Below are 23,000 nucleotides of genomic sequence, written 5' to 3'. Positions count from 1 at the left end.
GTGATATTGCTTACATAAATACTGCCATGACTTCTGGTGGCTGACTAATTTATAAGAAACTCATACAACTTCTAGAGTTCCCTTTAAGTTATGCTGATTTCTCAATCCATTGCTTTAAATTAAGCTTAAATTCAAATTCACTGGTTCAGACTACACTGAGAAAATAAGTATTCTCAATTGGTATGCAGTTTTCTTGTGTGCTTCTCACCACAGCAGGCAGGGCTGAGGGGGCTTGGTGTGGAGCAAGGCACGAGTGATACCGTGCATGGATACGTGATGTGAAGGCCCTGCTCAGTGCTGGGCAGGATCTTTCACGTGCACCTTCCCACCCTCCATCTCTGCCCTACGACCTGCAGAGGGGGAAGCTGGGCAATGCCTCCTCCTGTTTCGTTTGCCCTGCAACTGGAGAATGTCCTTCTCCAGAAATGTCAGCCCGTGTCAAGCAGCTTTCATGAGCTAAATTCACTAATGGCATTAACTTACTTTAAGTGCATTTCACCTTTCAGAATCTCTGCCCTTTGTCAGTGGGATGGGGCTGGTCTCCTTTTGAGTTTGAAATGTGGAAACCTTTCTCCTCACTTGCCAGACGAGCTCTATGTTGGATGTAGCAAATGCAGTTTGATATCTCCAGCCGACTGTCTCCTCTCTGTTGTGTATCTCATCCCATAAACTCTTCTCAACCTGGAGGCAAAAGCTGAAATGTCACAAAGCAGGCAGCTGCTTCTTCCTAAAACACCTGTGAGTCAGTCCCCAGTGGGCATGAAGATGAAGATAACCTAGAGGACTTGTAGGGGCAGGCTCCATTCATCACCTCACAGTTCCTTGCTAATCTGTTTTAACCCTCCCAGACACTTTTCCCCTCAGTCTTAACATACGGTTCAAACTTCTTGACAGTCAGGAGGACTATGCTGACCACTGGATATAGGAGGAGGCTAAGTTTCAGGAAAATCTGATCTGAATCTAAAACTGGCATGCATTAAAGGTGTCTGTGAGCTTTGATTTCAGTGAATAATGACAGCTCTTCTTATTTCCATTATCGTGAAAGGAGCTACAGACCCATTGGACACCTGACTACAAACTAGCATTGTTGTATGTTGTCTCCTTGGTGATGCAGTTACCTTTCAGTAATAATTACACAACATTAACCATGATACAGAAATAAATTGTTGAATTATTTTTAATATCTTGAGGAAAGTTCCATAATTGTCCCAGATGCAACATAAGTATGCTGTTTATCTGAAAGGAGCTTATACATAGAGATTCTGCCTCCCCTCCCACTCCTGCCTTTTTTTTTTTTTTTTTCTCAAAATACATTATCTTCCACACTTCAGGTAAATGAAGGTGATGTACTAGTTGATGGAAAAGAGACTGTTATATGCCCAAAGTGTTTGTGTGTAGTTTTAGAGGCAAAAGCCTGTTTGCTGAAGCTTGTTATAATACTCTCTGCTCTTTTGTTTTAGTGTCTTGTATCTGAGCTGTCTCTGGAGAGAGTGAAAAGAATTTAGGCAAAAGAATGAAAAAGGCTGGGTTGCTTAGCCATGAAGCAGAGCCAGGCTGATATAGGATACCACTGCCTATTGTATCTTCAGGCTGCAGTGTCAGGCTGAGGGTGAGGTAAGTACAGTTTGCTTTGCTTCATGGCACTTGAGAGGTTCTGATTTATAGCTGTGCTCTATACCCTATGTCCTCCCATTGTGAAACCCATCTTTATAGTTAAATAAATTCAAAACCCACCTTTTTTTTTTTTTTTTCCTGTGCATTTGAGGTTCTGGAGGTGCACCCTTGATCATGTATTTAAATTATTTGCCACAACCACAAAGGCTAGAGCTGTATTTGTTTAGAAACAATCTTTCTACATCCACTCCCCAAACAAAAGCTGAGTAGCTCATCTCATTGGATTGCAAGGTTTTAAGAAACTCCAGAAATAACATAAGAATTACTAAAAATGGGTAATCAAAATGAGATTTGTACTCAATTCACGGTAAAACACCTGCTTGATACAAAGGCCCTGACAAGCACTGACACCAAATGCTTGTAAAGCCTGCAAGATGCTTTAAAAATGTTCTTACAAGAAGTTGGGTGGAAACATGAATATTTTACAGAGTTGTTTGGGTTTTGGGTTTTTTTATCTTGCATTGCTCTCTGAATAGCTACTCTTCACAAAAAATGAACTAAAAGCTTTTTGTGTTGTTCTGATGTTTTCACTTAACCCTTTGTTAAACAATTACTTAGTTCCTCTCATAGTTTACTTTTCCATCCATGGATATTGGCTAAAAAAGATTTTAAACCTGAGAAATTATTGCAGTCACTAATGTGGTGTTTTTGTGTACATGGCAACTTGAGCCACTTTTGCAGAATCACTAACAAAGACCTTGTGATTTCTTAGAACAGCACAACTTACAGCAGAGTAGTTTGCTCAGCTGACAAGACTGTGATGCCAGTTTAATTGGCAATGATAATTTTTCCTTGGGAAATACTCTTATTTTTCAGTGGTGGAGACTACTAAAAGGAAGAGAGAGAGACATATCTACACTGTCCCATGTTTTCTTTCAGACTAAACATAGGCTGACAAAGAATACCGAACCTGATGATGCTCATAAATGTTCCCTTCCCCCTCCTTTTCTTCAGTAAGGGCAGGCAATGGGAAGCTTGAAACACAGGAAGAAGCAATTGAACAATTGCTAAATATAAGTAAATTTCTGATGCTGCATGTGTTCTTTTTTTAAAAAGCAAGTATAAAATCACACATCAAGGTATCCATCAAAATGAGTTGTAACAAATAAAAGAACTGTGTGATAAGAAAATCACAATTTACAAAGCACTCTTCTATATGGGAAGGTGAAAGAAGGAGATAAAATGTCACTGGAGATGAGGCTTGCAATTCATTTTACAAGAATTAATATTGAAGAGTCTTAATTTGTTACAAAACACAGTGAAGTTCATTAATTTAAAAATGATGTTAATAAAATATAAATAATCTCATATTATTGCATTTTATCTATATTACCTGTGAGAGTTTTCAGTAAATATATTAATTGATCTAGAAGATACAGGGATCTTTGGCTAAGTAGTTACTAAAGTCTACTGTCCAGAGTCCAATTCTAGAGTGCTCTGCAACAAACCATCAGTGTTGCTGACTTCTGGGCAAGCCTGGCATTATCCCTTATGTTCTTCATATGGTCTGCTATGGAGACCTTTCTTTTTGCCATAAGTCATGACCTGCTGATAAGGATGTCCTGAAAATTCACTTTGGTCTATTCAAAGCTTGCAATGGGAGGAACACAGAAAATACCCAGCCACATCCACTGCATTAGAGCAAGACCAGGTCATGTAACAGGGAGGTTTTCTGCCAAGGAAGAGCAGATATTTGCAGGATAGAAGCTAGAGCTTTCTGCCAGCACCATCTCACTGGAGTGCAGGTGGTGTAGCAGTGTGTATCAGGGAGGATGCTCCAACTTCAGGCAAGCTGGAGAATGGTGCAAGGCTCTTGACCATGTCAACCTTGGCTCAGCTGCCCCTGTTCAGCAATTGCAATCAGATGAGGATAGCCCTGTGAAGGGGCTTACTTAACATGTGGCTCTGTCAGCCTGCAAATTGAGCAGCCACCTATACAGGGAGTTGGTTCAGAGTGTGGCACAATCGAAGTAATAAATTTAAAAGTCAGACTAACTGTGGTGAACCTTCACTTTAAGCCTGTTGGGGAAAAACCTACTCTCTTGACCTCAGAATAGTGCCATTAACTTCAGGAACCTTCTGCTTCTGGACAACTATGTGGCCAAGCAGAGAAGGAGGAGGAATTTAGAGTGGTTGGTGATACATTTTGGCAATTTGTCTACCCCTAGATGATGAGGGCACTCTTTCCATGTTGTTCCCAGATTTCCTTCTCTATGCAGCCTCCTGTTAATCTCTAATAACATCAGTCATGGTACGTTTTCTTGTAAACAATTGTGCTTTTGTGTTTCAACCCGTGCTTCACTTTGAAATATGCTAAAGCTAAAGGAACACGTGAACAAATTATGCAAGACCATGAGGACTGAGGGGAACTTCCCTCTGAAACTCCGTGAGAATCTCTGGGTCCCAAACAAAATATTGCAACTAGGTTCTGGTCAGAAGTATTTCTCAACAGTTCTTCTGTAGTTAGACAGATAGTACGTGAAAAGCTTCAGGCCTGAGTACCCTGTTGGTTACCAATGGTCCCAAATGCATGCTTTGTTTGCCATTCTGCTGTGGCTCTTGCAGAAATACAGTTAACATGCTAATACGGGGGTGATGTGTGCTGTACCAGCTAGGCTCTGCATCTGCAGTCCCTCCTGCAGCAAAATTCAAGCCTGTGATGCTTTCTGCTGAGCCCCTTGGCTCGTTCCTCTTGTTTGTGTTTGTTGTAGAACTATCTAAGGAACTTCTGTGAGATGAGGTTCGTGGTGTGGGTTTTGCTCTCCTCCACACCCACTGCTGGGTGCACCAGAGGTTCTGATCAAATTCCAAGTTTGCTGCAGCACAGAGCCTTTATCAAGGGAAAGCATGCTGTATGCAAAGCATGTTGAAGTGCCCTCTTATGAAATGAGGTTTGACTTTGTGATATCAAAAAAGAACACTAACCCAGAATTTAATATATCCTGGGAAATCATATTTCACAATCTAATGCCTGGAGCCCTTTTCTTTTTAATATGAGGATCAGAATTCTGATCTCTCTCATGGTTTGCCTAAGCATTTTATGTTAAATGACAGTAAGTTAATAAGTACAAAATAGTGGGTGGTTAAGAACCATTTAGCAGCCTAACACTGTCTAAATGGGAAACCTCTTGGTATAAGATAAGGAGCAAATTTAAAAGAGTAAAACTAAATCAGTGTAGCCACATCTTGTAGACATTCCTGTTCTGATATTAAACCAGAAGGGGTTCTTTCAGTTTGCTGTTTCTGAAGGCTTTTAAGCTAATTACTGAGTCTTACCCTGCCTTATCCTGGAAGAAAGGTCTAGCCACATAATGGAATTGTGTTAGTGGATCTCTAGCTGCTCAGCCATCTTGGTAGGACTGTTTAAAGCCTTTGAGGCAGGGGAGCTACTGGAACTGTTGCCAGGGGACTTAGTGAAAAGAAAAAAGCTGACACGTGCTAAATGTGCAGTGACTTCTCCGATAACACATGATAGTGTGGAACAATGGAGTGGGCAAGCTTGATAAGAATTTCCAGTAGGTTTGCACTGAGGAAAAGGGACTGTGATAGCTGTGCAGAAAGTACCTTGTCATAGCCTGATGAAATGGCAGCTTTTGAGAAATGAAAGGAGGGGAGTGGGTGCCTTCCAGTAACGGGCTGGTGAAGCCAGGGTGGAATTAGCACGCTGGGATACTGCTATGAAAGCTGCTATGAGTGTCACCTGCCATGGGAGTAATAGTGACAATAGCAGCAAGATAAGGTCAGACAAGGGGAACGTTAGTATAACTTATAATGGGTTGTGTCTAAGGGCTTTTTGAAACACCAGTAAAAGTACTTTTGTAAAAGGGTTGCTACTATAGCTGCTCTCATGCTGAGCATGTAACATCGCCTGTGGTAATCTTGCATGACTCTGCATCATCTTTTTCCATTGTCAGATGATACCACACAGGATTGATAATAATTTCTTGTGCTTTGCCTAGATATGAACTATGCAACCCCGCTTGAACTAGCAGTCAGCTTCATTTAACTCTTTGGAGTGGTTTCTTTAAGGAGAAAAAAAAATGGATGGATGATGAAGTTTGGTATGTCTTGGATTCAGACAGATTACAAACAATATCTATAAATCCCTGAACATGTTATGTATTAATCAGCAGTAGAAAGTTTCCTGGCTGAATGTACTTCTTTCTAGCTAAACACGTTATCCAGAGCTCTTTATTAGATTTTTCCCAAAGTATTGCTACAAATACTTTTCTGCAGTCTATTGATTGCTGTGCTTTGCTGGTCTTCTCTCTCATATAGGCAAGGCTCCAATTTGCTCTTTTCTTCCTTCACCTGACACACTTAAATTTGCATTTAAATTCCATGAAAGACTACTCAGGCTGCCTGGCTTGACTCATATTTGTAATTTTTTTTCACAAAATATTTTGCTGGTGTTTTGTATCACCTGAGTTTCCTGTTTCATTAAAGAGATTAACTCTCCATTCTATGGGTCCTGGCAGTGCAGCATTGGTGGGCCTGTGTGCTGGCACAGCATAACTCCTTGAAGTGAAAAGAGGTGAAAAATTCAGACCATAGAAGCACTTGAAGGTCCTTCCTGGACTAGACAGAGAAATGTAATGCCTTTAATAAGGGTTAGGGCATCAGACAGAAGCTGATCTTTTACAGAGACTACATTGGAACAGTATGCAACCATTTTAAAGTGTACAGAGCATGCCAGTACTGTTCATAAGTGCGGTGTGAAAAACGAAGGGACTTTTAGGACAATTTCAGATTCTCTGCACTGCATTGTGGGACGGAGTAAAAATGTCCAGTGAGGGTCAGCATCTCTTCCTGGGTGAGATTCCACTAGCTCAGTGGGTCACTGCTTAGTAAGAGAAACCTTGATTTGCTGTTTCATATGTATTGATGAAATACAGAAATATTGTGATATCAGAGTGCTCTAAGGATGCCCACACCATGGTGCTATGACTGGGACAACTCTGTAACTGACATCAGCAGATTTAAAAAATTTGCATTGTAAAAAGCTAACTAAACCATTTTCTTTCATTTCCCCCCCCCTTTCAAACTGCTTCAAGAAGGTCTGAATTATATGAAGTTGGCAGGTTCAAGTGTGACTCAACTCATTGTTTTCATTCTCCGATTTTGGCAGCCTTCAGTAATTCCAGATGTTATTTCTCTAACCACACGGAAAAATTCTTATTAAAAAGGGGGGTGGGAGGGAGAGAAAGGATCTGTTTTCCTGCATTTGGTACACTTTTAAAGCAATGCTGATATTGCATAGACAGTGCTCATGTGCAGCAGGCACTAAGGCAAGCTGGAGGCATGCCCAGGAGGAGACAGCCCCAAGATAAAAGGCCCTGTGTTACAGGGGCAAAATGAGAAGAAAGCCAAAAGCAGCTAGTTAGTTCAGTGAAATGGTGTTCTGTCATTCCAGGACTCATTTGTTGGGAACTGTGAGGCCAGGACAAATGGGGAATTTACCCTGAACCCACTATAGTGAGGAAGCCCGGAGAATTATAGTATCATGTCAAAGACAGAATGAATGTTTTTCTTGCACTGTGACCATAGGGGAATACATAGCTCACAAACAATGCCTTGCTTTGAATGGAAAAAGGATTCATGTCTGCTTGGATGGTGTGCTTTTAGAGCACATGAATCCACTTACTTTGCTTAGCTCACCTAGTATTTCTCAGCTTAGGGAGAAATGGAAAAGGTACTTTAATAATTAGAAGGCCCCTCTAATTTAATAGAGGATAGAAGCTTGTGTGTTATAATAACATGACTTTTCAAGGTGAGTCCAGTCTTTCCTTCTACATTTTTAAAATCTGCTTCAGGATCCAGCAATTCCAGAGGTCTGAACCTGTGCTAGAGGAGCTAAAGGACAACCCCTTTCTGCAGTTCCCAGCCTGAGGTAGGAACAAAAAGTGGTGGACTCAATCACTCAGGCACAGCTACAGTGCCTCCAGCCAGCACGAGGCAGACCTTGGCTGAGCAAAGCCAAAAAAAAAGCAAAAAAAGCCAAAAAAGCAAAAAGTCTGCTATGCTCATGTCCCATCAGGAGAAGAGCTCTCAGGATGTGTTCACAGCCCCTCTTTGGAGCCTTGTGCTTGGAACTGCACCTTGTACCGTCACTGGTGGCTTGCCTTTCCAACCCAGCAGGAACCTTGGGAGCATAAGCAGATAAGCTGAGCACTCCTCAAATTTAGTAAAGTAATAAATAGCACAGAGAAGATCACCCACTCTTTCTGAACTATTGTGCAGAGTACTAAATCTTATTAATAAAAGCTGGTCTGGTGAATGCACTTAGAGCAGCAGGCTCAGAACAAAGCATGGGAGAGGAAAAATTAGTGTGCTTTTGAGAACTGTAGGTTTGCCCTCAGCTTTTACATAAAAGACCTCATTGACACCTCCTTATAAGAACAAGTTTTGGAGTCTTCTCACTCTTAGGGGAAAAAAATAAAACCCTTTCACTATGAAAAGAAAGGCCAGTCTGCATCTAATTGATTGGCTTGCCATGGTTTACCTCCCCCCCACCCCCCGCCCAGTGCACAAGATGCAGTAAAATGTCATGGTGCTAGTATAAAAGAGAAGGGTTTTCTGTCTGTAGGTGGTTCTGTACTGAGAGTACGGAGAAGTAAAAAAAACCAAACCAACAAAACATGCTCTGTTGGGTCTCTTGTTGGTAAAAGTGAGAACTGTTACTGGAAAATATTTTTTTTGTGTGATTAGTTGGTGGTAAGCCATGACTAATGCTTATTGTGCCAGTATGTGCTTGTGTTTGGGTTACCGGGTCCCTCCTGCCCCCCTTGCTGGTTCTGTGTAGTTGATAGAGCCTGCTAAAACTTGTACTGGAAGGTCTTTGGTGCAAGGACTACTTTTTCAAGATGACTTGCACGTTCATTAGTGCAGTAGGGATCCTGGCTCGGAACTAAAGACATTATGATAGCAAAAATAGTAAAATCAGTGGTGATGCTTGGTTGCACTGACCTTTGCAGCATCTGGGTCACTTCAGTTTTGGGACTCTTGGGACCCAGAGCTGATGTTGGGTTTCATTCAGGGAGAGGAAGCCAAGTCTCCAGCCATGTTCATTGTGAAGTTTTCAAAATGGAAAACAATTGTTGATCCAAGTCCAAGACATTTTCTGGCTCCGGTAATCTTGTGTTCAGAATAATCACAATTAAATACATTCAGTATTGGGTTTAGGGGCTTAGTGGGATGTATTGTGTTAGAAGCAAGAGAAAACAATGCATTTGTTACTGGTTTTTGTTTTATTTTAGACCTTTACTTACTTGAGGTTCCTTGGTTTTGTGGATAACCCTGAGGATCGTCCTGCAAAGCTAACAGTGATTGCTTTACTTTTCAGTAAAAACAAAAATGAGAGAGAAGGCCACACATAGCTTTCCTCTCCTTCATGTATTCCAGAAAGTTCTTGCTCTACTAAACTCCATCTGGCAAATGAACAAAAATCTCTGTCCCCAGATGATCAGTGATAAGACACTCTGCTGGGAACTGACTTGATGATGCAATTCTAAGAGCGAAGAAGTGCTTGTTCCAGCACTGACTCTTGGTGACCTACATTGGACTGGATTCAGACAGGGCTGCTACAGCCAGCAGCAGCTGCAAAGTTACAGCAGCATACGTTTTCCAGAGCATATAAAAGCCTGCTCTAAGGATTAATCCAAAATGAAAGGAAACATGCTTGGAAACGTTGCCTCTAGGTTGGGTTGTGTCCTTCTTTCTTTTACAGGAAGAGGACACAAGAACTCTGCTGCCTGAAAGAAAATCTAGAGAAGTCAGTTTTCACATGGAAAGGATTGATTTTTGTTCTGTTCTCAGGGCACTATTTTAAAGAGGTGTTTGTATATCTTGGTGACATCAGTTAAAACAAGCCATTAAGCATTCTGGGTTTTCAAATTCCTACTGCATGAGACAAGGTAGGGAGCACACTGTGGAAGTCAAATGTGTCTACCAAAATATTGAACCAACCAGCTAGGCAAAAGCTGACAAAATTTTTGCTGACAGTATTTTTTCCTACAGGTTGAGTTACTTGCAATCTTTAAAAATCTGTATTGATATCTTACACGATGAGGTGTTAGACAAAGATCCTATCTGTAGGCTGAGATCCCACCATTTCAGAAGATGCTTCCTAAAGGGAAGTTTAATAAAAAAATGTTCCAGTTTAGAGTCTGTTGGCTGCCTGAATCCTGTAAAAGAATAAGTGTTTGGTGTACTCCAGCTCATCCTGGTTCTCTGTATTCTGTTTGCAGATACATTTTGCTCTCGTAGTAATCCAGAAGAATCACCACTTGGTCATTAATGAGAGATTCTTTCCCAAAGTTGCTGACCATCATTTTTCTGTTCCTTCTGGAAGCACTAACAAAGTCTGACATCTCTTTCTTCTGCACAAAGCAACTGTGTGCAGCATCTCCACAATTAGATGAATGGTGTATATATGGCAATCTTTTTCTATCTTTCATTCATTCATGGCATAATGATAAAGAGAATACTAATGTGCCACCCATAAAGTAAGGGTAAATAGGCAATGTGCTATTTATATGTAGCTCTCCTTATTCCTTGACTATATGGAATGCTGATCCCATCAGAAAGTGGAAGAAGGTGGAGTCATCAAGAGTAAATACTAAGTACATTTTTGCAAGGGATAAGGCAGAATGTAGCCAGTTTATACACAAATGAAGAGTTTACACACTGGGAGAGGACTGGCTCTTTGAAAGTCTCTTAAAGGTATAATTGCAACTCATTATTGAGTTAGGCAATAACCAGTTTTATCAAATACTAATGAAGATGAAGGACAGGTATAGACTTAAAAATTCTACAGTTTCTGCATTCAAGGGGTGTCTGCCAAAAGTAAGATTGTCTGAAAGCAATGTGACTATTTCTGGCAATAGTTAATATTGAAATAGTTGACATTTTCAGTAGTTTTAAGTTGACTCAGGCAGAGAAGTCTCAGTTATGAAACTGTGTAACGGCAGTAGGGGAAGCTCCACACAGCAGTCAAAACTACTCCAGCTTATGTTGATTATAAAGTGGGACATTTTTAACAGAAGAAGAAAAAAAGCAACACTGGAAAGTGCTCATAGTGCTGTGAGGATGAAGTGTTACTTTTGTTATCCTAGGGAGCAGATGAGTCTGGTCAAAGGCAAAACTGTGACTTGAGAAAGAATGAGATCAAGAGTGTGTGAAATGGAAGATGTAGAATAATTCTCACTGGTCAGACTCTGTGGAGCTGATGGAGATGTTGAACAGGGCCTGAATGCTGACCTTTGCAGGCTCTAGCATGTCCAGTGTCTGTCATTTTGACACTATTTGTTGGCAGTCCTTCTCCAGGGCTGAGGTTATCACAATTGTGTCTGGTCCAGTGGAGACAGGAAGTGCATGAAGACTGGTGGAAAGACAAGCTTTACTTGGGAACCCTTGCTTAATGGGCATCATGATAATATTCCTCCTGCTATCCTGCCTTTGACAGTGCTCAGTAATGAGCTAAAAGAGAAGGACAGACTTAGGACACTCCTTCCAGTGAAACTCTCCCAGTTTTCAGTAGTGTGTTGCATTCTGGCGCTGAAGCTGGTGTCCTTGAGCTTAGTAGCCCTTGATGGATCTCTCTTACCTGGCTTGGTGCAGCTGCTTTTGGACTCCTTTCAGCACTGACATTTGCAGTAACCTGTGGCAGTGCTCCAACAGCTGAATATTAACTAGTGCAAGAAACAGTCCTTTTTCCCTTTGTTTCAGGGTAACTTTCTGATGGTTTCAATTAGTGTGCCCTCATTTGCCTATTTCTCTCTTTATGACTACTTCTCAGTTAAAAAGGTGTTGTTTTCAGATCTTTAAATACCCTGATATAACTTTGCATGTGACCTCCTAAACAGAATCTGGTATTTTAAAATGTTTTTTAAACATTTCCTGAAGGTCAGTGATGTCCATCTGTTGAGTTGGTGGTGTGGTGGGATGTAGCACGGGTGATGGGACTTAGTGCTGCAGACACCTTGCAGGCCCTCCATGAGGGAGAAGTTAATTACTGGGCTCTTTGGGACCATCTTGAAAGCAATTAGGCTGACCATTTAAGTATCATTATGTGTAGGTGGGAGAAGGAGATATGGTCTAAGAGGCTGTGGTATGACTCAGTTTTTGTACTGTGCAGTTAGGATCGTAAACTAAATAAAACCATCATCTGTTAGAAATATTGTGTCTGAGTAGTTAATGACAGATGCAGTTTATCTAAAATCTGTAACTGTGTCTCATCCAAGTATTTGTAAGAAGAAACAAGTCAGCCTGACTAAGTTTCAAGATTGGTCTCATACTAGTGAGACCTCACTAGACGAGCTCAACTGTGTAGGAGACTTTAATTTCTAGAAAACGACACTGGAGTAACTGCTTCAGTGATCTCTACTGTTGCTTTTTATGACAGACAATGTCGGTCTTCCTGTTTACTTTCCCAACCAACAAGTCAGTCAAGTAACCTTTTAGGAAATACTGTAGGCCACTTCTGAAGCATGCCTCAGTGCATGGAAACCTTTATTGCTGGGATGAATGATATTCTTAGATATTCATGGGAAATAAACAGCAATAATCCTGACAGGAGGTGTTTGCAGAATGAAGTGTGAACAGGAAGCGATTAAAGATAAAAGGCAATCTCAGGAGTTACCTGTTGCTCCTTGTGTGATTATAGGTGTGGCTGGAACAGGTCACAACACAGCGTAGCACCTGCCGACAACAAGCAAATCGAGATCCTGAGTTTGTGCCTCTCCCAGGTTGGCCCCCTGTTATATAACCAGGCCAGTCACATCAAATAAAATACCTGGTGCTTAAGACATGCTTTTTAGCTTTGACTGTGTGTCTGTGTAAATTGTGCTATATGTCTTATATGCAAAGCTCCTACATCAAGCTTCCAAGACATTTCACGTTAAAACCTTTACCTTCCTTTTTGTTATAATTATGCAGTGAACGAGGCAGGAGTCTAGGCAGTATGTGATCATGTAATAAGAACTGCCTCATAATGACAAGGGAGGAAAATGGTGGTTGCACCATCCACCTTCATTAGTGTGTTTCTCAACCACTGTGAGTTTCATGGGTTGCTTTGTTTTTTATTTTTCTTTTAGTCCCAATGGCCACCTTTCTTACAGATTTAGTATAAGCTTTAAGTAACACTGTACATACTCTACATAAAGGAGGTCATGCATGTTTTCTGTGTGATAGTCAAAGTGTCATTGGGTTCTGACTTAAGGATAACAGGATGTGTATGACAAATGTAGGCTGTGTATTTTGTGTACACTATCTCCTTGCATTTCTCTGCATACAAAGCCTGAATCCTTGGCCTTTGAAAAAAGAGTCAGAAAAAATGAAATAATGATTAGTACCTAGGGTTTTAATGGGGCTCTCTGAAGTTAGCTGTCTTCCAGTTTACAGCCTGGAATTGATACCCCTCCACACCAATTATGTAGCTTATCCTTCTCAGCCTCCACCACCCTGACCTGTCTTCAGAGAAATCTTCTAAGTCAATGCAGAAGAGAGATGTTTTCCTGTGGGGAGCAGGATGTGCAGGTCTTGCATGGGACATGCTCTTTTCACAAATAGGTAGCCTTTATCTGAGACCTGTCATTTACATTTTAGATTATGTGGTCAAGAGATGAGTGGACTATCCAGTGTAATTAGGACATGCATATTTAGCAGATGAGTTCGCAGGTCCAGATCTGAGCATCCCTAAACCAGTGGTGGTGACAGGAGGAGGTAGAGGGAAGAGATCTTGGTGTTCCATACTAAAACCCCTCCATGCTCAGGTCTGTGTCTGGTCTCTGCTCTTTCAGATGGAGTGAGATTATCACTCTCCTTTATTTATTCCTACCCTTTTCTTTCCTCTATGTGATTCCTTTGTGCTTGTGTTTGCCTTTGTTGCCAGGTCTCAGCTTGCTCAGGCTTTTCAATAGTTTGCCTAGGTTTAATCTCCTTTGAAAGATCAGTCACAGGATGAACACTGTGTCAAACAGTGCAGTTTTGGTCAATCTGGAGCTCTGCAGTTTGGGAAGTTTACAGTGTGGTACTCCTCTTTAGTTAGAGCAACTAAATTTACCAGAAGCAGAATGCATCATTTATGCAAGTCTTATGTAAGACACTCGGCAGAACGATTTAGACATAATCACTGAGGTAAGAGGGTGGTTCCAGGATGAACCCACTGTTCTTAAAATATTAGCTCATCAAATCAGCAGTAGGTAAGCATCAAGGAGCAGACTAGTTAGCTAAGCAGGTTTTTTTGTTGGTGAGTCTCTCTAAGGCACTGCCCTGCCTGTGATGAAAAAAGACTGATCTCCCATCTTGCAAACTGCTGCGGAGAAATTTGCTTAGACACCAGAAATGTTGCTGCATTCCCTCACCTGGAGAGGGAGTAATTGTTTGGGACACATGATTTGCAGTTCAAATTCCAGCTCCTCCCTGGGTAGGTCTGTTTACTCTAAACTGTTGGCTGAGTTTGGGTCTAAGGGCACTCGCACACACACAAAGGGCAAACAGGTTTGACTTGACTGAGGACTTCACAGCGGGGAGGTTGAAGGCAAATTGCAAAGCCCCAGCAAATGAAAGGCATGAAAAATGAAGGAGCCTAGTTATGTTTAAAAAGTCTTAAGTCGATCCAACTTTTTGTTTCCTTTACTCACAGCTTTGAGGGGAAACTGGCTTAAGAGGAAAAGAATAGCTAGACTGCTCCCAGAAGATGTGTATCTTTGCCCAGGCTGTCTTGTGCAGTGCTTCCCCATGTTGTTTCATTCCTGCATTAAACAAGGCTAAGTGGCTTTATCCTTGGAGCTGTCAACTCTGGAAAGGATTGGGACCTCCAAAACAATGACTGAACTATTTTTCAAAGTTTCTAGGATTAAATGCTAACTCTCAGTCATGCCTCCCTATTGTTTTACTATAGATATGCACATATGTTCTTTGAAAATACGGACCAGTAATCACATGCATTTTTAATTGCTCATAAAGTTAAAATTTCCTTTGCTAACAACTTTCAAAGCAATTTTTCTTGTGCTGTTTCTGATGTTTAGGCAGAACGGCCCTGACAGATGCAACACAAAATCTGAACATCTTTTGCTTTAGAAAATATCTTTCACCAGTAGGCCGATGGAAATGTTTCTGATGAGAAGGGAGGGAAAGGAGTCTGCAGAAAGAGGTGAGCTCTGACTCACATCTTTGGAGCTCATAAAGGCTGTGTTTGCATTAGCTTTGCCAAGTGTGCACTGCTGAAAGCTTTGCACTGCTTTGGGGGCTCTGTGCAAGCTGTGCCTGAGAAGGGCTCTCATGTAGGCATGAGGTTATGGAAGCTGGTCAAAACACCACTGTGAATCCTAAGAGCATTTGACAAAACAGGGAACTGTTGACTCCAAGCCTCATCCTGCACCTGCTCTAAGAGCTCTGCACTGCCACAGCACCTCCTGGTGCTGCCCCTTACAGCACCTGCACCTGTGCCCCTCAAATTAGGGCTAAAGAAATGATGGTTTGGAAAATTTTCTGCTCTCATCTGTGAAGCAAAACAGAGAAAATATCTTTAATTTAAAAGGCATAGCGTGGGAAATAAAACGAAGTATAAACAAGACAGCAAGGGGAAAAACATTCATGTTATTTGATATGATTCATACAAAGAAACAAAAAAATTGAAGTTCACCAAAAATTCAGCTCACTGAAGCTAACTGAGTAGATAAAATGGATGATTTGTGGGGGAAAAGCTACATTACCCAGTGTAAAATTTCAAATTCATTTGCTTCAGGTAATACCAAGTATTAATTTGCTCAGAGCTCTGTACCAGTTTTCAGTGAATATTCCCGAGTTTTGTGGAAACTCAGAACATATGAATCCCTATAAAAGTTTTGAAAGTGAAGTGTAATTTTGTTTTTCACAAGTATTAATATTCAGCAAAAAGAACTATACTGGGTCCAACACTGCTGCTATAGCTTGTATGTTGGCATTTGAAAAATGAAAATAAAAATGGGAGAACTTGTGCAGACAATAGGACAGGAAAGCCAACAGTGAAAGTGTTTTGAGAGAGGAGAGTGATAGGGGACTAAGGCCTTGGAGTAGGAAGGTAAAGGCAGATCCTGGGACATTGTGTTGTAAGGTAGCTTGAGCCAAAAGAGAGTAATAATTCTACAAAAAGGGAATCACAGACTATGCTGAGTTAGAAGGGACCCACAAGGATCATTGAGTCAAACCCCTGGCCCTGCACAAGACAGCCCAAGAATAACATCATGTGTCTGAGAGCATTGTCCAAAAAACTTCTTGAGCTCTGTCAGGTTTGGTGCTATGACCACTTCCCTGGGGAGCTGTTCTAGTGCCCAAACACCTTCTGAGTGAAGAACCTTTTTGTAATATCCAACCTAAACCTCCTCTTACACAGCTCCAGGCCATTCCCTTGGGTCCTGTCACTGGTCACCACAGAGAGGAGAGATCAGTGCCTGCCCCTCCTCTTGCCCTCACGAGTAAGTTTTAGACTGTGATGAGAAGGCTTGTGCCTTGTAAGTGCTCATTCTCACCTATTGTAGTAATGACAGCTCTTCTTTTTGTTTTGTTGGGTTTTTTTCTTTTTTTTTTTTTTTTTTTTTTTTTGTCTGGTTTCTTGGTTGATTTTTTTTTGGCTGTTATTTGCTCTGTGAAAGAAAAAGTAAGTGCTGGAGATGGTGCCCTTGGGAGCACATGGGGTCACATGGCAGGGACAGGGAATGGAGGGAAGTGCTTGCTTCCTGCAACTCTGAGCTGTTGCAATGGTGCTGGTGCAAGCTAGGAACCACTGAGAGCTGTGACAGCAGCTGAGCGTTTCTCTCTCCCACACTGGACCCCTTAGATAGGCCTAGGAAATGAACACTGTGAGCTGCTATTGCAGGCAACTCCCAGGTATATCCAGACCCTTCTGTACATAGGAAGCTTTTGCTCACTCTTGTGTACATGCTGCCCTAGGTTGTTCTCATTTGTGAGACATCTACTGAAATTAAGTGACATCACTAGGGCTTTTATTTTAACCTCAGGAAACCTGGACTGATGTTTGCAGATTTGAAAACTAGTGGCAGAACCAACGTCTGAGATGTTTGTAATCTTCTCTTGGGGGACAAAGTAGAAAATTATCCCTCATAACTTCTGTGAGTCACTGCTGATAGTCAAAACTATGTACTGTAAAATGCTTCTATAAAAGAAAAAGAATTGTATCTATTCCCCAGGGACACTGCAGGCCATCCAGCAGTAAAACAAGTATTTTCACTGAAGAGACAGAGGCTCTTCTCCCCAAGAAGCCTTCCTTTTTCCTCCATCAGTATGTATAAAAGATATACAAAGCCAGCTGCTCAGATGGATTAGAAAGCACTGCACCATGTCAATGGGCACTCTTGTTTGTGTTGCTGGGAAGAGATTCTTAGTTAAGAAAGAAAGAAAGAAAGAAAGAAATGCCTCCCCTGTAATCGCCACTAACGAGGAGACCCTAGTGAAGTTTTGTGAAGTTTTTGTTTTTTAAAAGGCTTTGGCAAAAGACATTTTGGACTCTCGGATTAGTTTATGTTCCCTCCCACTCCCCACTTGATCCTTGAGGATTTGCCTGAGTCATGGATTTTAACTGGGCTTGTTAACTCTGTTGTTATTTTTTTTCAGTCAAGGGGATAAAGAAATCTTTTGGCGAGAGCCACTCACGGGGGATTAGCTGCGAGTGGACTGAACAAGGCGGTGACTCCCAGAGGGGGTGACCCCTGACTCCCGGCTCAGGCACTGACTCATCTTCGCTCATTGCCAAGGAAGCTGAAGATTCCCAACAAGTGTTTTCTCCTCCTCACCCATCTCCCTCCATGCAGTGACAGGCAGTGCAGAAGATGAGCTCTGTTGTGACAGCTGCTATTCTGCAAAACTGGGGGAAATGATAAAGTAGATAGAATATCAAAGGGTACAGGAACTGTTATTGGAAGGGAACCATGACCTCTTTTACAATGTAAAGAGACCTGTCTGCTTTCCTCCTTCATGATTTTCAGAGCTGCAGGGGTTTTCACTGAAGAGCAGCAGTGTTTCTATTCACTGAAGAGCTGAAAGGTGGTAAGAGTGGGTTTTGGAGAAGTTTCTGTTGTAGATGTTAACTCTATCCAGTACTGATGGTATCATGGATGCTGTGGTGGTGATAGGAGAAGGTTTTGAGGGAGCTGCTTGCACAAGCTTAATAAATTGATCTCATTTTGATTGGGAAGTTACAAGCAATGCATTTAGGATGCAAAACACAGTAGGAAGTAAAGCCAGAAATCAAACTGAAAGCTGACATGTGTTGGAGGTCAGATTGTGTGTGTAAGGCTAATATGTATCACTGAGCAAATGAGTTATGCAGACTAACTCTGCTTTTGATGAAATGGGTTAAATACTTACGATATCCACTGTTTTACAGTCTTTGAAATCCTGACTCTTTACTGAAGCAGTCAACTGCATCCTTTTAACAGGTTATCAAAGGCTTGGATCAATTCATGATGAATAAATGTCCAACCTCCTCTATTGAAAGGTCTGTCAGTCATTGTAGAGTACTGGAGGTTTTCAAGAAACAGCTGTGGAGAAGGAACCTTTCCCTCCTAGCTATTGTCAAGGAAAACTTACAAAACGCTTTCATTGTTGGAAGGAAGTGTTGACTCACACAGTCAGGTTCAGTAATGTGTGTTATTTTTTGTGTGAAGAAATTGGACAAAACTAGGCAAAGTGTACTGTAGCATTGCACCTTAAAATGACATTTTCCAAGTCACAGAAATTAAGCTCCAGAGGAATTTAGCTGCTCTGGTGTTCAAAGAATAGAGGGAGAGGGAAAAGAGTAATATTAAATATACTATAGATACTTAAGTGTATATGTATTTTGATACGTATTCATGTGCAAATACAAACGTAAGATTTTTTGCTTTCTGGCTATTAATTAGTAGTTGATTTCTTGTAAATGTGCATGGTAGAGCAATGGTCTTAGAGGCCTTATAAAATGAACAGGCTGCAGGAGCTGTATAAAGGTAATTAGGTAGGGTATCTGTGCATGAGGAGGCATGCAAATAGGAAGAAATGTCTGAAATGCTGGTAAGGAGCAGGAGTAGTCAGGGAAGCACAGGTGATCTGCAATAAGGACAGAAACAGGAAGGCCTTTAGGATTAGGAATATGACAAACTTTGTACCTTTCCAATATCTCCTTTATCTCTCACTCTGTACAGACCTGTTTTGCTTTGTTTTTTTTTCCCAAAAACCCCACCTGGTTGCAGGTGGTGAAATGCCCCCATCAGTACAAGCAATCTTAACACTGTTAGCCGTGGGCAAGCAGAGAAAGCTGCAGCGTGTACTTCACCACCAGCAACTGCAATGAATGCATCAAACTTACTCTTTGCCTTGGCTGCCCACAGGGTATTAGATAAGGTTCAGAGTGTCCCTGTTGGTTGTCAGGGCCTTTCCTTGCTGCATTGAGGGTTCATGGCATACTGCTGAGGGCTCAAGGAGAGGAGCTGCAGCTGTTTCACTCTTTGGCTGCAAAGAAACCTCCTTCCATCAGGCTCACACTGCTGAAGGTAAAGCGACATGTTACAGCTGATCACGTCCTTTTGTGCTGGGGTATCCAGGGCTCTATCCTGCTCTTGTGGCTCCTTTCCCTGCCCCTGGCCAGCAGCATGTCTAGTGCTAGTCAGACCCCGCATGAAACAGATTCAACCCGCTGGCCTGGAAGAAAACTAACATGACAAAAAAGTGAATTGTTTGCTCCTGGGTTAATGAACTGAATCAGCTCAGTGAAGGCTCTAATGAACATTAATTTGATGCAAGAGAAAGGGTGTGCTAGCATGGCTGGGATGAAGAGAAGAAAGGCAGGGCTGGAGCATGGGACGTGCTACTTTTGGCAGTGATGAACTGTGAGAGTGACTCAACTCTGGCATGTCACTTCCCCAGGGGGCTCTTAGTACGGGACCATGAAACAGGAACTCCTTTGAGCAGAAGCTGCACCATTGCCTGTCATTATCATAAACAGCCAGTGGCATGTGTGCTGAAGCAAGAGATCCCAGTGCACACACAGGACTCCCAAATTAATTCAGAGGCAGAGCAAAGCACACATGATAGACATCAGCCACGCGGGTGAAAATGCTGCTGCTGCTGCAAGTCGCTCCCGGAATGTAAAAGTTGTGTTAGAACTTACTGGTAGGAGGAGTGTGCGTGTGAAATAAGTAATCAAGATGAAGAGAGGCTTATACCCAGACTCCCAATAATCGTTATAAAAGCACTGTATTTCCAAAGAAGAAACATTGTTTCTGTAGAATATGATGAATATGTGTTAATCACAGGTATTAGCGTGTGATTAACACAAATGTGTTAATTTTCTTAGATTGAGTTTTCGTAGTATTCCAGGGGTGGCATTTATTTTGGTTCTGAAAACCGTATTTATCACAGCTTTATTAAGGTTCATGCCACAAACATTTTGGAAGCTCTGTTTCATATCAGCTAGCAAAATAGTTGTGTTTTTCTAGACATCAAGGGTGAGACCTTTACGTCTGAAGGTGACCCAAGAATTTGGGCAGAGTATTATGTTCTAATTCATTGAAAGTATGAATAAAACAGTTTTCATTTCATAATGTGTTCGCAGGCTCAGTGAGTCTGAACAATCAGGAGTAATAAGTAGTATGAGTTAAGATTTTCCTTTACTAAAAGAGGAAGGTTGGAAGTTTAGGATTTTTACCCTCATGTCTTTCTGTTGTTATTTCATCCTCAACTTGCAAGCCTTTTTTGTTGTTGTTGTTGTCCTCTTTTGTTTGGTATGCGTAGCTAAAGCTAACAGATAATGAAAATATTGCTCTCTATCTGTAAGGTTTTTGTTGCTCACAGTGTAAAGTCGAACCATTTCTTAAATAGTAAAATTCTGTAGAGAGCAATTTGTGCAAATTCAGATGTGAGTGGGACACAACTTTCACCCCTTGTCAGCTTGCCCTTGGTGTTATTGACAGGCTCTGCATCACCTCTGTGCTTCATTTACAACGGAGTGGTCTTTGGCAGAAGAGGTGAAAGTGCTTCAGGCCTGGGTTGGCTGCAGAGGCAGGTGCAGGACTCCACCTCTCCTGAGCAAGGCTGTGCTACAGTGCAGCAGGACTGTGACAGGGCAGTCTGTGGCCTGGAGTTAGACCTAGCTGGCTGAACCAGGCTTATTGGTAGTAACTTGCCAGTGAAGGCTACGAAATGGCACTTGAGGACATCACACATTGTGGGGTCACCTGTCAACCAGCTAGCAGCTTTCCTGCTGAAACAGAACATCACACAAAGCTCTCTCTGCTGAGACTGTATCAAAGAAGGGATGAGCTATGCATTTTTGCAATGGTTACATGTCAAGGGATAGCCCTTAAACTTCAGAAAATAAACATGCATTTTTGTTCATTTTGATAAACCCAGCCCATCTTTAATACTCTTTCAACTTAGTTGTAGCTTTTATTGGTATAGCTGAAGTGTTTAGGGTAGAGACATCAGAAAGAACCAGACACTGTAGAGTTGTCCTTGATACATTCAGGATTTAAATATTTCCTCATGTACTGATGTGGCTTTAGGAAACCTCGGGCCTTACCCCATTTTAGTCACATTTGAAGTTTTTCAATTCTTAGCAAGAGTTCTGCTCTTGCCAGAGCTGACTTTTAGCTTTCATACATTGTTGGTGTTAGCACAGTGATTTCTCCTTATTTCAATAAAAGCAATGGCCCTTATTCACAGGAGAAGTAGTAAAGTCTCTTATTTCAGGTTTTTCTTCTTTTACTCATAAATGCCCTTTAAGATAAATCTACAAATGCAAAATATAATACAGATCAGCTGGAGCAATACATTTAGTGGATCATGCACAGAAAGTAGGTGCTCCTTGTGTGTCATCCAGGGTTTTTCTTTTTAAAATGTTCTTGGCTAAAACATGTTTTTGTGTGGACAGCAGTACTGATGCTCTGTTGGTCCACCCAGCCCACCACTAACTACCTGGAATTAAGTTATGTTTGTAGTTGGCTGATTTTTCTATAAGCAGAATGATTCTGATTTATCAGCTGGATGGAAATATCTGGCATGCTTTCACCCTTGGCTGGCAACATTGCAGGGTAAGGCAAGTGTGCTGCAAACATGTGGTTTGTTTGTGTCTTTACAAAGGGGTTGATGACAGGTCTAGCTGAGTTACACAAGATAGACCACCTAATCTCCACGTTTAAGATCTCCTAAAAGATTGGTCTATCCTGAAGTTGGGAATTGGGTAAATCTGTATTGAATTGGAAGTACCCACAAAATCTGAACACAGAGCCCAATGGGACTGTTGAATCTGGCATATTTGCTTAACCGAGGTTTGCCATAAAATGCATGATATATGCTGATCTTCTTTTCCAAGTGTCATGAAGTATTTCTTCAGCATGGTTTGAGAGGCCTTGAGAATGACAGCCTTGGTGGGAACCCTTCAATGCTCCTTTGCAACTCTTCCCAGATGCCAAAATGATCTGTTCTCCTTTGCTGCTCTTTCGTCTGAGCTCAGGCAAAGAAAGTAGAAAGCACTTTTGAATCACCTTCCCCTGGGTCTGTGTACTGTCTAGGCAGTGACCCTTGCATTTCTACAGGAGGAAAGCAAATTGCAAATGTGTACAATGACAAAACCAGATTATTTTTCCCCTCACGGTCCTCACAGATTAAGAGAGCTTTCTTCACTTTCTCTCATCCAATAAATAAATTCTTGAAATGAGTAGGACTATGGTGGAGTGATGGTTCAATATGGTATTTGATTTTTGTTGTCTCCAGAGAAGCTGATCCCTGAGCACTGGGAGTTCCCACAGGTCCCATTGGGGTGAGGGTCCCTGACCCTATGAGTGGCTGGCAGGTTGCCCCATGCCAGTGGGCTGTAAATTCCAAGTGTTCAGCATCAAGTTTGACTTTGTACATGAGTTTGACCTTGCTGCAAGGCCCTCAGCCTCTGAGATTTCCACACATTTTTGGCAGCAGAACAGTGTTCAAATGATATTAAAAGAGATAATGTGAAGCTGACAGCTGAGTGCCAACAGGGTCTCAGTTGTCAGTCTTTCCTCAGTCCCCCTGTTCTGGTGGAGGCCACCTTGTTGTGGGTCAATCCCCTGGTGTTTTTGTGGATGTTATTTGCCTATGGTTTAGGACAGAGACCCAGCCATCTGGGGGCCATAGACTGAAATAAATTTCCCTATTTCTCTGTATACAGCCAAAAACTGTGTGCATGATCCTCTTTTTGTGCAAAGCTCCAGCAAACTTTTGAACATGGGAGCTGTTAATGTGACAGGGCTGAGATTTTACCCCAGGTGTTTTTACAAGTGCATGTTTAATCTGCTCTGAGCAGCTTCAGACAGAACTGA

General features: G+C 41.7%; 1 long non-coding RNA gene across 1 annotated transcript in view; it reads left to right on the top strand.

Moving 5' to 3' along the window:
- The first annotated feature begins 363 nt into the window (after positions 1–363).
- The window catches only part of LOC106857213 (uncharacterized), a 280,912-nt gene continuing 258,275 nt past the window's right edge, over positions 364–23,000 (top strand). The window contains exon 1 of the long non-coding RNA XR_015802218.1: positions 364–1,614. This is a non-coding gene — a long non-coding RNA (uncharacterized LOC106857213). The remainder of the gene's footprint in view (positions 1,615–23,000) is intronic.

The sequence above is a fragment of the Sturnus vulgaris genome, chromosome 3 (assembly GCF_052056855.1).
Source record: "Sturnus vulgaris isolate bStuVul1 chromosome 3, bStuVul1.hap1, whole genome shotgun sequence".
Taxonomy (NCBI): Eukaryota; Metazoa; Chordata; class Aves; order Passeriformes; family Sturnidae; genus Sturnus; species Sturnus vulgaris.
Note: the sequence above shows the minus strand (reverse complement) of the source record. Positions and strands in the feature narration are given on the sequence as shown.